Genomic DNA, 12,945 nt, shown 5'->3' on the forward strand with positions numbered 1-12,945 from the left:
GACGGTTCGGGGATAGGGAAGAACTTTTTCGCACCCTCATGCATGTCGTGCGGCGGCTACGCGGAAGTCGCGAACTTGAGGCGAGGCTGATCCTCGACTTTTGGATAGCGCAAGCGCACAATCTCGTGAAGAGAAGGAGGAAGAAGAGGAGGCAGAGAAGGAAGAGGATGAGGAGGAGGAGGAGGAGGAGGAGGAGGAGGAGGGAAATTCATTGTGACGACAATATATCGCCTTGGGCCGCCCATTGGCGAAGGTCTCCTCTCTGTCTTTATCTCTGACTCGCTTCGTCTCTTGATCATCTGTGCGCGGAGCGGGAAAAGCTCGAAAGGAGAAATAAAGAGCAAGGAAAATTTCGAAAAATTGTCCATCCAAACACTCGGCCGTACATAGTCGATCAATTTTCAAAAACACGGCGATGAAACTCGGTCTCAACGTGAAAGAGGCAAAAAAAAAAAGGCATCGAAACACCAAGATTTTAATCGAACACGTCAAAACTCTAGTGAACATACTGCAGAAAATTCAATTTGTTCAATTCGGATAAAAATAGCTTGATTTGCTTGGCGACTCTTAAAAAAGAAAAAAAAAAAACAACCGAAAGAATATATTTTTTTTTACTCCTAGCCTAAAAATCTTTGATCAATTTCAGAACAACCGGCGAGTTCTAATTTTAATACTAATTTTGTTTGCTTTCTTTTTTTTTTCAGAGAGCAGATAATCACCGACACTGTCGACTACTACATTAACGCGTGAGTAAAAAATATTCATATTTCAAGAACTTTGTATAATTTTAGAAAAAAAAAATCAACCGTAATAAAAACAGTCCGACAGTTTCCGAAATAATTGATGTATAAATTGCGAAGCCTTGATCTCGCATGTTTTGTGAATAAAAAAAATTTGCACGTTGTCGAAATGTCGGATAAAAATTGACCGGAAAAAAAATGCAGTTACTCGAAAAATCGTCGGTTGAATGAAGCGGGGGTGAAAATGTAGCGATATCGGTTATCTCTCTCGAGAATCGAAAGCGTCGGTGGCTACGCCACTGCGGATTGACGACAATGTAGCGCCGCGAGGGTCGCGGGGGGCGTTCTAAGGTACATAATCATGCTTGCTGATTCCTTCCCTAATAAAAGTCTCACTGTCAGCGTCCCGACGGGGTGGTTTTCCCCGTTGTATGCAACCGACGACGTGTGCATCGTCGAAGGCTGGCTGCATGCAGTGCCGGTATCAGTGCAGGTATCCGGGCTCGCGGCGCGAAGGGAGGGGGATAGGCGTCTGCTGGGGGTGGAGGGTTGAGGAGGGGGGTGGAAAACAGGTCAGAAAATTCATCGCGACGCTGCATCTGCACGGTTGCAGTTTTTTAATCCTCCGATGCACGCCAAGAATCTATCAACCACCCGACGACTCCACCTTCTGTGCATCGAGTCACCCCTCACCCCCTTCGCCGATCTAAAGTCTTCCTCCAGCTTTCGTATATCTGCATCTGTGTTGAGCCAGGAATGTGATGTGAACGGTGAAACGAACCACGAGTGATTCTTCAATGTTATTCTAGATATCGGTAGAGAAATTGGATTCGAGATTCATCGGGGGTGAAGTTACAAAAGCAGACATTTTTGCTTTTTTCTTTTTTCTCAATCAATCTTTTGCCAAATATTATCCCACACGCGACTGATTTTAAAATGCTTACCTTCGTTTTGACGAAAAAGAAATTCGTTGTTTTAACCATTTTTTACCGAACAAATAGTCAAAGTTTTTATTTTCTGCCAAAGATTAAAGAATAAAAATTTTCAATAATCTCGACAATACCTTACGATACAACAAGATTGCGGTAATACTGGAAAATTGAATTTCGTTTCATCGTCAAGTTAATCGGCGATTCGTGAATTCGGTAAAACTAAGCACCGCTCTCTTTAAAATCGGCAATGAATTTCAGTCCCCAATGACGAGCGATCACTTCCTCAACCTTGAATAATCAATTCCCGTACCATAAAGGCCGTCAAACGGTGTATCAAAACTGTTTGCGGTGCGGGAGGCGGACGGACGCGGGGGTTGAAAGGCAGGGTGAATTAAATTCCGTTAGAAGTACACGGAAGACGATCAAAGGGGCGCATAATAGAAGGTATCCATCTAGGCCTCCCCGCTACACCCAATTTTTATTACCGCTATAAGATCCTCGATTTCACGCTTCCATGGCTCGCGTGTCAAAAGTGTTTCTCTTTCGGCGATCCATTATCTAATGGGGGATGAAAAATGGTTGAGAAGCAAGGCTGAGAGCGGCATATTGGGTCCTCGAGGAATTACATCGGGCCCTCCGCATCCGGCCCAATTTCGGGGCCCGTGCGCCCCCCACCCTCCCTCCCTCTCTCTCGATGATATAACGGGACTACAAGAGGATTTCCTACGCTCGCATCGGGCCTCGCGATTATTATTTTCTCGGGGCCGCCGGGTTTTGCGGGTGAGAAACAACGGTCCCGCAACATATGTCGAATGATGCTTCACTTTCCCGCATCTAGATCTGTTATTAGGAGTAAAGGGAGGGGGGGGGAGCCCCGTTTTCGCCTTTTGTCGGAGCCCCGAAAATTCACCTAGGACCTTTTTCAACAATCCTCGGCACGTGGGTGGAAGAAGCCCCCTCCCACCGACATCTGGCGCCCCTCGAGATCCCCACGCTCTAGATCACCGCCTTTAAATGCCCGTCCGAACGAACACCTTGAGTTCCTCTCTCTTCTTCACCGAGGATTTTCACGGGCACCGAAACCTGTCTTTAAAACGCGATGAACCCGCAGCAATTCTTCGGCTCTTTAAAACCGGCTACAAGCATTTTTTGTCTCCTCCCATCTTATTCTTGAAGGCAAGTCGTTGTTGTTTTTTCAACATTTTTTATTTACGTTCCGTCTCGATGATTCGCTTGTTTATTGGAGTAATCATTTCCTCTTTTGTCGGCTGTACCCTGTTTTTTTTGTTATCTTTATCTTTTTCTCTTTCTTTTTTGCATGATCTTTAATTTAGTTTTCGTTTCGGATTTATTTTCACTCTACAGTCGAGTAAAAAAAAAAAAAAAAAAAAGAAGAAAATAGCTACACTCTCACCCGGAGTTGGGAAGCTTTTCAACTCTAATTTCCACGGATAGAAAAATTTAAGAATTTGTAACTTGCAAAAAAAAAAAAAAAAAGCACCAAAGAAATCTGGTGGTCAGCATAAATTATTCGTAAGTAGAACAGATTTGATTAACATTGAAATACTTATATCAGATGCACCGTAAATAAGTATCAGAATCGTCGTTCACTGTATAAATTCTTACATAGGTAGAAATGTTTCATATTATTTATAATATGTCCGATATATCGCAAGAAAACGACAAAAGTTTCAACGGTATAACGTATAATTTACATTAACGCGATTGTATACAAAAGTAGAAACTTACATTAGATATTTCAAAGCAATAAAAACTTACGATGCGATCGATACACGGTACATAAATCGTACATTGTATATTTACCCGACAGTATGTACGATATTATACACGTAATTTGAGTTAGATTTAACGTCTTACTTCTCCTTTTACTTCCATCATTTCCGCTCCTAAAATTTGAGAAAGGAACAACTTTCACAGTACCGTACCTATGTTATAGTTGAAAGTTGACAAATTGGCTCGGTAATTGAGAGAGCCTTGTATATAAACACACAATGGTGTACAAGAAGAGCAAATAAGGGCGAAGAATAAGGATAAGAGTGAAAAGATGAGGGAAGAAAAGTGTCGAGCACAATAAGTATAGATCCTCCTCCACCACCTCTTGGATTATTATCGACAGGGGACGAAAAGTGCATCGCGTAGGCGCCCATTAGGGGATAATTGATCGTTTAACTGCGAGAAAGCCCGGATTGACCGGAAGTTTGACGGGTCTGGTGTAGATTTTCATAGCACCGTAGCCGGTGTTTAGGAAAAGGAGATTTACAATCCTCGTTTTATTCTTCCTCCTTTGGTAGGCGTTGCTTGTTATTGCCGTGAAAAGGCTCCACGATCTCTTTGCCAGCCTACTTCCATTATTGACGAGGTCTCGGAACGGTTAAACCACTCCGTTAAACTCCGCCTGTTTGCGAATTAGACTGTAATAGAATTTTGAGGATTAGCCCGCGGCTATTAGCCTCTCGTTAAAATCGCCTGATCCTCGTCTCGTGTGTCTAGGTCAGTTATTACGTGGATATTAATTCTGCTCTGAAATTTTTCATCGGGTAACGTAAGAATTTTAAATATCGTAGAATCGATGGAACAATTCTACGAGTAAATGGAATAAAATGAATATGAAATGGTAACTGTCGTAGTTTCGAGGCTTTTTTGTTAGTCATATTTTCAGATTTGATCAACGAAAAGAAATTTTTTTATCATTTTACATCATATTACGGAGATGACGTTTGAATATATCGTTACACTTTTAGATTCTAGCGAAAATGTGACGATCAGAATGAAACTTTCGGACAGAATTTCCCTTTTTCTTATCCTCTGGACGAGGAATAGATTCGAAAGCAAAAATGATCTCGGATTTATGATTTTTCAAATTTCATTGCAATAAAATTCAGGAGGATGAAAACATAACTTATCAAAATTTTAACACATGAATTTCTTACCTCCAACCGAATTCAATGAATTAATGAATTGCTGGCTTTAATTACAGTCGGTATTATTGAAAACTTTAACAATCTCAATTGAAAACAAAAACAAACCTGAGAAGATCGTTTCATTTCAACGATCAATCGGATATTCATACATAGAGCCCGGATGAGCATGTGTTAAAAATTAAAAAAATATGTAGATACAACATAGACCTAAGAAATTAAAATATGTAGTAAAAAAAAAAAAAAAGTATGGAAAGTAGAAACTGCATTTACCGATTCCAAACATCATGCTTTATATAGACAACCAAACGAGGAATGAAAATGATTTGAATAACAAATGTGTAGGCATTCAGATCCTAAATCTCTGAAATCGCGTGACATTCGTCTGGATGAAAAAAAAAAAAATGCTCGAAAAATTTGATCATAAAACAAGAAAAATTGTGAAAAAAATGAGTAAGCGTCGAGTCTCGTCTCTCGTTTACCCTCTCGTACGCCTTCTGGGTCTTCTGGGTGTCGGGGGGGTGAATGAAGGAGGGGGGCTATAAAAGTAGGAGCACGAGCCGAGCCGGTGTGGTGCCGGGTGGTGCAGCTGCGGACGCGTGCGGCTCGGCGCCCCTTGCAGGAGTTTTATTTTACCTTTGGGTGCCTTATGGGGCCTGTTTGGGGGTCCGATCCCCCGTCCACCGTTCCCCGCCGACGACGGCACCAGGTACCTACCCACCTTCCTCGGCGAAACTAGCCCCCTTCAAGTTTTTCCCCCTTCGCCGTGTGTGCGCCCGGACACTTACGACGGCTCCCCCCGTCAGCGTCGACGAACGCGTCATGCTTCACGGGCGCCCCATCTGCCCCCCCTAACCAGTGTGTGACGTCAGGTATGACGCCGAGTCGACGAAGTCCGTGCGTACGATCGAGAAACCGGCGCCAGCAATGCGAGTCGCAGAATTTTTACGAACGCGGATACCCGATGAGGATATTGTAATTTAGACGATATTTCGGAGGTGAAATCGGTTGCAGATCGGTTGGGAATCGGTTTTGGATATCACGATGATCGTATGTTGTAAATAATGGTAGAAGTGATCGGGGAATTGTTGATGAGAATCGATCGATTTGTGCGCACTGACTTGAATCGCTCGAAGATCGGTTGGAAATCGAGGCTGGATCTAACGATCGTTTTGAAAACTGATTGATGAGGTTATTGAATCTTGGAAAAATAAAGACTAAACCAAAAGATCGGTTTTGAGATCGTGAAGATGTTGAACTTCAAGATCGTATTTAATTGAATTAAAACTTTCTCAGATCTTGAGAGAATTATTAATTTAATTTCAACGATTTTAAAAATATTCTAGAAAAATCTAGATAAAATGAATCGTTAACAAAATCCAGATCAATGTTTTATACAACAGAGCTGAATATTACGTAAATCTGAAATTCAGAGAAATATTTCACAAGACGTAGACCGATACCAAACGATCGTAAAAGAAATCAGTATGAATTAAAAAATCACCTAACCATAGTTTCTGGAAGCAGTATCGACCGAATGCCCATTAAAAATCTAATCCCTGCGACTAGTGATTGAGAAAAAATGAAGCATCGCGTCGGGCTTGATAAAGAAAAGAAGAAGAATGAGCTAGAATAGAACTTTCTGATTTATATTTTAAGTCGAGGGGAGCGATGACATACATCTATAAAAAAAAAAAAAACGAAACAGACTGTGCAGTCTCGGGAGGTGAGGGTGGCAGAAAGGAATGAGGAGACGGTTAACAGGATGTTTGCTATCTCGCGACGACCGTTGCGGTCCGACCCCTCGGCTGTGTAACCGGTCGTCTTAATCTTGAAGAAGATCTTTGCCTTGCACGGTGGTACGATTAGATCGGTTTCAGTGTGAAAGAAACGGTGACTTTTTAAATGTATAACTTCAGATACGAGAGGCGTCGCAAATAACGCTGCTTTCTTTATTTTCCCGGCGGGAGATGTGTTTTTTTTTTTTTTAGCGATATGAATTTTTCGAAATCGGCGATCTGAGAACTGAAAGAGGGGTAAAGGAGCAATAAATGGGTGTGAAAAAAAAAAAAAAAAAATTGACCAGCGTCGAATTAATCTTCTGGGCGTCGTCGAGGCGCTGGAAGAGGAGGCGGTGAGGGCAATTTATGTTTCTCGTCGTTATCCGGGAGGCGTATTTTATATCTCGTAAATTAATACGCAGTCACTCGCGCTGCTAGCTGGGTTATGTCGTTATTTCAACACTTGGAGAAACGGCGTGCGAGCCTGAACGCGTATATGTTACAACATTACGCGTAATACTAATTCTTTATCGTAAAGTAGCATGCGAGAGAGAGAGAGGAAGAGAGACGGAGACGGAATCCTTTTAGATGATACGGAGGAAGAGCGAGAGGCAGCTAATTACGGGGGCGGTGTAGACAGAAACCGCCAGAATACGAATGTGTGCGACCGTGTGTGTGAAGATACCGCCTCACCGATACCTTGACCCAAAAAAAAAAAAAAAAAAACAAAACGGGATCGCTCTGTCCGCAGACTGGGAGGCTCCACGTTGGGAAATTTTTCAGATCTCGGAGAACTGAGTTTGTTAATATTGTTATTATTATTGTACTTAATTGCACTGTGAAACGACGATCAATTTCTAAGTAATTAGGTATATATAAGTGGGACAAGAAAAGAAACTTTTTCAAAAAGTTGGAAATTTCGAAAACAGTGTTAATAAATTGATGGTTTCATCTGTATTCTGCTTTCTTACAGACACTTGTGAATCAATATCTTAAAGGAGGTTTTATATTTTTCATATTAACGGAAATAAATGTTACCAATCACTTTCTCAGTACTTCAAAAGGAATTAATGAAATACAAAATTGACCATACGATTAGATTTATTAATTTTGACCATGCAATTGGCGTATGTAATTGTGACTTCAATGTTGAAAAAGTTTTTCCTGAAAGTCGTCGGAAAATCGATAATTCGATACTTTTGATCGGAATTAAATCTTAACAACGATATTCTGTTGAATCAGACCCGTAATGAGGCTGAAGAATTTTCGTAAACCAATCTAATTTAACCTGAAACGTGAAAATATGGTCCCAACTCGAACTGACCTAAATTCAAATTCGAAAATCATTCAAAATAAAATGCGTCGACCGTCTTGAATGACAGAATTGAGGAACCAACGTGAAATATTCTCGAAACCCAACCCGATTTAACTTCAAACGTGACGATATGGTTTGAACTCGATCTGACCTAACCTCAAATTCGAAAATCATTAAACAAAAAGCGTCTACCGCCTCTGAGGAAAAAATTTCAGAACCAGCGTCGATCGTCGATATCGCAACGTGCGGTACGCAGGGTACGCAGGGTGGGCATTAGGTGGAGGAAAAGGGGGGCCCCCTTGCCTCGTGACGATGCGAAGCGTCGCGGCACACGTCACGGAACATCTGCCGGTAGCGCGTGCCCCCTTTCTTTTCCCCTTAAGCAGGGAGCATCGTGACGGGGGCTGAGGGTTAGCTCGCCTCGTCGCATAGGTGAAACGCCTAGGAGGGCGAAGCCGAAACGCGTGAGACAAAGACGCGGGCACCTATGACGTACGCGAGGGCCCTGCAGCTGCCGGGTATGACGTGATCCTGGGTCTTGCGCCCCTCTTTCGATTCCCTTTCGATTTCTGGCTCGCTTTATGCCTCGGGCCCCGAACGGGGGACGGCGCGCGCCGTCTATGAAAGAAAGAATTAGCCGCTGCAGCCGAGGGGCCCCGTGCCCTTCCTCATCCCCCCCGTCCGCCCTTCGAGATGGATTTACGGGGGGTGAACCGCGTCCGACGAGCTCCGGGAAAACCCCGCTTAGCGAATCTCGAGTCTAGACGACCGCGCGAGCCGATCGAAATCCTCAATCACTTTATCCTAACCTCAATCTTGGCCTTGATTTACGAACCGCAGGTGTCGCTTTAGCCTGGAAAAATTCAGGTGTTTGTTTAACCATGGCGTGATCTTGAAGGCGGAATTTTTAAGACCGATTCGGATCGATCAGGATCAGTTTTTGACAATGGATCAACAACTTGCTCTATTAGCTGATCTTTGAAACAACTTCACAGGATTCTGAACGAGTTTCTTAGGATTTGAAAGAGATTTTACAGCAATGATTAACGACAGCGCGATATTTTTTAAACTCATTTATAACGTGGACAATATTTTCAAATCCGCAAGATGGTTGAAACAAAAATACCATGAAGACGGATTTTTTAACATCGATTCAGATCAATCAGGATCAGTTTTTGACAGAGGCTCGACAGTTTACAAATATTGACAAAATTCAACACGATACTTATCCTGTAAGCTAATCTCGAAACAACTTGAGAGAATTCGAAAAATGTTTCCAAGGATTTGAGAACTGTATTCAAATAATTCGAAATTGATTGCTTACGGTCTCTGTAACACCCACTTATAACGACAAAATATCTCGAACTGTTTGAAATACTTCAAACAGATTCGATCGTGATTTTGACCAGTCTTATACAACGTCGCGATACGAAATTGAGAAACTCGCATGCCCCCTAAAATGAACCAAAGAATCTAACCACCCCTAAAAAGGGTGGTTGTAAAAAAGGGATAGAGAAAGGTTCTAATGAAAGCCGGCCGTCCGACTTGGCCTGAAAAAGCCGTCTAGGCCGATGGCGATGTACCTGAACGAAGCCAAACCTGCTGGAAGGCAAGGCCGTTTTGCATACCAACCCTTGCTCGTGCTGGAGAAGAAGATGACGAGAATTTTAATGGGATCCGGATCCAACCGGAACTGCAGCCTGCAGCATGCAGCCTGCCGTGCAGACTTTCGGGGACGCCTTTTCTCGCTTCGGTTTCGACTCCTGCAGAAGCCACCCCTGATAGTCAGGTCAAATTTAACCCCAATAGAAGCGCGCGGCACGCGCGATTTCGAAACAATCGAGGGTACCCAACTGCGCGAATTAACTCTGACATATTCGAAAAATGTAATCGAAATTATTTCCACAAAAATGAACAATAACGATTTCGAAAATATAGTTCAAATTTTATTTAATCTCGTGAGGTAAATTTTATCCTACAAAGATTAAAAAAAAAAAAATATATATCGTGTCAAGAGCTTCGTTCAAATTATTCGATTACAAAAATTGAGATTCGTTTTGTAGAAAAATTAAACGAATTTATTTATTTCTTTGACAAAATATTAACTCACACTGAAACATTGTTATTTCAAAATTAATTTCACTAAGATAAAATCGTATTTTCGTCATTTTATCTCAAAGGGTTGCGCACTCGATAACAATTTTTCCAATTTTCGTTATACACTCTCGTCCTTGTGTTATCTGTTATGTGAAAAACTATTAAATTTAATCAAAGCAATTCACGAAGTGCTTTCCCGATTGCTTTTCAAAATTTAATTACTTCAATCTCGTTTCGACGAATTCTCGTTTTTGCATGCAGTAAGCACTTGAATTTTCAAGTAAGAATTTCGTCACTTAGCCTGTGTGAAACTTGTGAATCGCTAGTCAAATCATGGGACACAATCGCTTGCGATAATTAGCGGTAATAAATTTTATCCACTCTCCGATAATGTGATTTTTTGTTTGGTTTTTTTTTTCTTCTCTCTCTCTCATCTCTTTTGACGAAATATTGTTGAAGAATGGACGCGACGGGAATAATTATTGCAACGATTATCGGGAATTTCGTTACTATCGTCGATTAAAATTTTGTACCTACGAACAGATGCAGCGTGTCTCCGAAACTTGGAGACACACGGCGCCAAGGCGTACCTGGAGAATTTGGATTGAATAGCAAAGTTTATCCGTGAAGTGGAAGGGGGTTATTTTGAATATTGAAAGCCGAGGCGCGTCCATAGAGATCGGTGAAACCCTTGCAATTTCGGATTGGCGCATCTGTCCCTCGTGTTATACCGATGAAAAAGGGTTTTTCGAAAATACAGATGTTTCGATTCACGCGCGAGCCGCACCTTCTTATGCAGCCGGTAATATAACCCGAATACGGAAACTAAGAGATGCGGGAAAAGAGAGAAGAAGGCCGAGCTAGCAAAGAGAGAATAGAAAAAGGGGGAGAAAGGCAACCAGGTCCATTCGAGTGGAGCAAAATTTTCAATTTCTTCTTTCACACACCCGGGGATGCAAAGAAATCGGGAAAATTCAAACTCTCAAGATCTTTCCGAGAACCGCAATCCAGGGTTACTTCAATGCCGATGACGATACTTCATGGGGTTAAAACGCCATGAAACCAGACACACACGTACATGTATAGATATGCGATACGTTGTGTGTGATAGGAAAAATTTACACATCTGCCTTCAATCTTTTTTTTTTTTATCCTGATTTTTCTATCTTCTCTTTCTTTCTCTTATTTGCGTTCAGTTTCTTTCAAAATTATAAATTTACGGCACAAATTATGAATTTTTCGATAACTAAAACCAATAGCTGGAAGGTTAGCGACGACAAATAAATTTTTCGGGAATTTTAGACCCAAGAATCAAAGAGATACAACGAAAAAAGGTCAATAATTTGGACAGGGTCAATAACTGGTTCACTCACCTTACTTAGTTGGAATAAAAATGTGACAAGAACCGAATTTCAAATTCATTTTCAACCGTGGATTGAAATCCAAAAATCGTTCTATAAATTGGTTCGAAGTTTTTAGTGCCAAATGCGGTGTAAAAAAAAAAAAAAAAAAAACTAAAAATAGATCCGAATTTTCACGTTCCTGCACTTCAACATTAAGTTATCCGCACTCGCGCTTGGTATTTTATTATTAATAATTACGAATTTCGCTCCGACCGAGCGTCATTTTTCCAGCAGGTCAAGTCCTTCGTTTTTCATCCTAGCGGACGGTCCAAGCTGCCGGGCGATCAATGAATTGAAACGTCCGTCTGTCCTTGTTTTTTTCATTTTTTGGTCAGCCCGCTCCGTCCTTCTCTCCACACATTCGCACTGATGCTGCGCCGGCAGCCCGGCCGTTCGGTCTCTCCTCTCCTCTCCTCTTCTCGAGAGCGAGAGAGAGAGAGAGAAAGAGGATGGCTGGTGCTAGTCGGTGGCCTCTGCATCTCGTCTCCCTCTCTCTCCCTCTCCACGGTTCATCTACCGCTCCTCTTTTTTAATTCCTTTTTTGACTCGATTTCCCTCCCTTTCTCCCTCCCGCCTTTCTCTCTCTCTCTCTCTCTCTCTCTCTCTCTCTCTCTCTCTCTCTCTCTCTCTCTCTCTCTCTCTCTCTCTCTCTCTCTCTCTCTCTCTCTCTCTCTCTCTCGCTCGGGAATTCCCCCGCCGCCGCTCGCGTGGCGCACTGCACGTTATCCCGATGCGTGGACGCAGAACGCCAAACATGCACACGGCCGACTCGAATCTCAATCACGCCTGCACGTGTACGTGCGGGGAGATAAATCTGACCGCCACCCATCTGCAACGGGTCCTGGACCCCGAGCCTTTCGCGATCTCCGAACAGTACGATTTCGAAAACGTTTTAATCAGGTTCCTTTTCAAAAGCCGTGACTGGACTTCGTTCAAGCTTTTTCTTCAGAGAAAAATAAGGAATTTAAATTGTTCGGGAAGATATCAATGATTCGAATCGAAAGATTAAAAGCTCGAAAGCTGCTTCAAGGATCTCGGACACTTTGAAAAGTTTGATAGAAACGTCAAATGATTAATTTTTTTTTTTGTTAAAGATAATCGTCAATTTCGCATCGTTGAGTACGATAATTTGGAAAAGACAAAAAAGGTGCCATCACCTTTTACGAATACGATGAAAGCCTTTTTTCTGATAAACCGTAGGAGAAACGGGAATTAGTAAAATGAGACCAGTGATGCGGGACTTTGCTAGAAATGCAAATGGAAGTAAACTGTTCCTTCACGATCTCGAATCGTTGAAATGTTATATTATGAGATAAATCCGGTGCTGGCATCTGCTGATAAAACAAGAACAGCGAGAGAACGATATCGAAACTTCCTCCTCACTTTTTTCCTTCATCGAGATCGAGTTGCAATAAGAAATAGATTAGGTTCATTAGTCATTAGTCATTTTCGTGGAGTACGATAAGGTTGGAATGCGGAATGTTGATTCGTTTCTCTTTCTCCTGGGTTTTTTTCACAGTGCATTGTTTCATTCGAGCTCGCGGAAGACGGTGCTGATGAATTACCGTGCGTAATCTAACAGGAAATACGATTTGCTCGAAGTTTTTATTGCACGAAAAGGCACTGCAGCACGGCAGTTGGAAATCGTTGAAATTACAAAAATTCTAACAGGACTTGTATACCTTTTTTTGGAATTAATAGCTAACTGCTATTATCTCCCGCTGTGAGAGGAGCCGAG

The 12,945-nt window shown here is 42.1% G+C and overlaps 1 protein-coding gene and 1 long non-coding RNA gene across 2 annotated transcripts in view; one reads left to right on the forward strand and one right to left on the reverse strand.

Moving 5' to 3' along the window:
* Positions 1-12,945, reverse strand: part of LOC124223029 (uncharacterized) — a 291,603-nt gene that overhangs the window by 125,586 nt on the left and 153,072 nt on the right. The window lies entirely within an intron of this gene.
* LOC124223031 (uncharacterized) overlaps positions 1-12,945 on the forward strand; it is a 66,701-nt gene that overhangs the window by 29,272 nt on the left and 24,484 nt on the right. Inside the window, exon 3 of the long non-coding RNA XR_006884182.2 lies at positions 705-746. This is a non-coding gene — a long non-coding RNA (uncharacterized lncRNA). The remainder of the gene's footprint in view (positions 1-704; positions 747-12,945) is intronic.

Source organism: Neodiprion pinetum, chromosome 7 (assembly GCF_021155775.2).
Source record: "Neodiprion pinetum isolate iyNeoPine1 chromosome 7, iyNeoPine1.2, whole genome shotgun sequence".
Classification (NCBI taxonomy): Eukaryota; Metazoa; Arthropoda; class Insecta; order Hymenoptera; family Diprionidae; genus Neodiprion; species Neodiprion pinetum.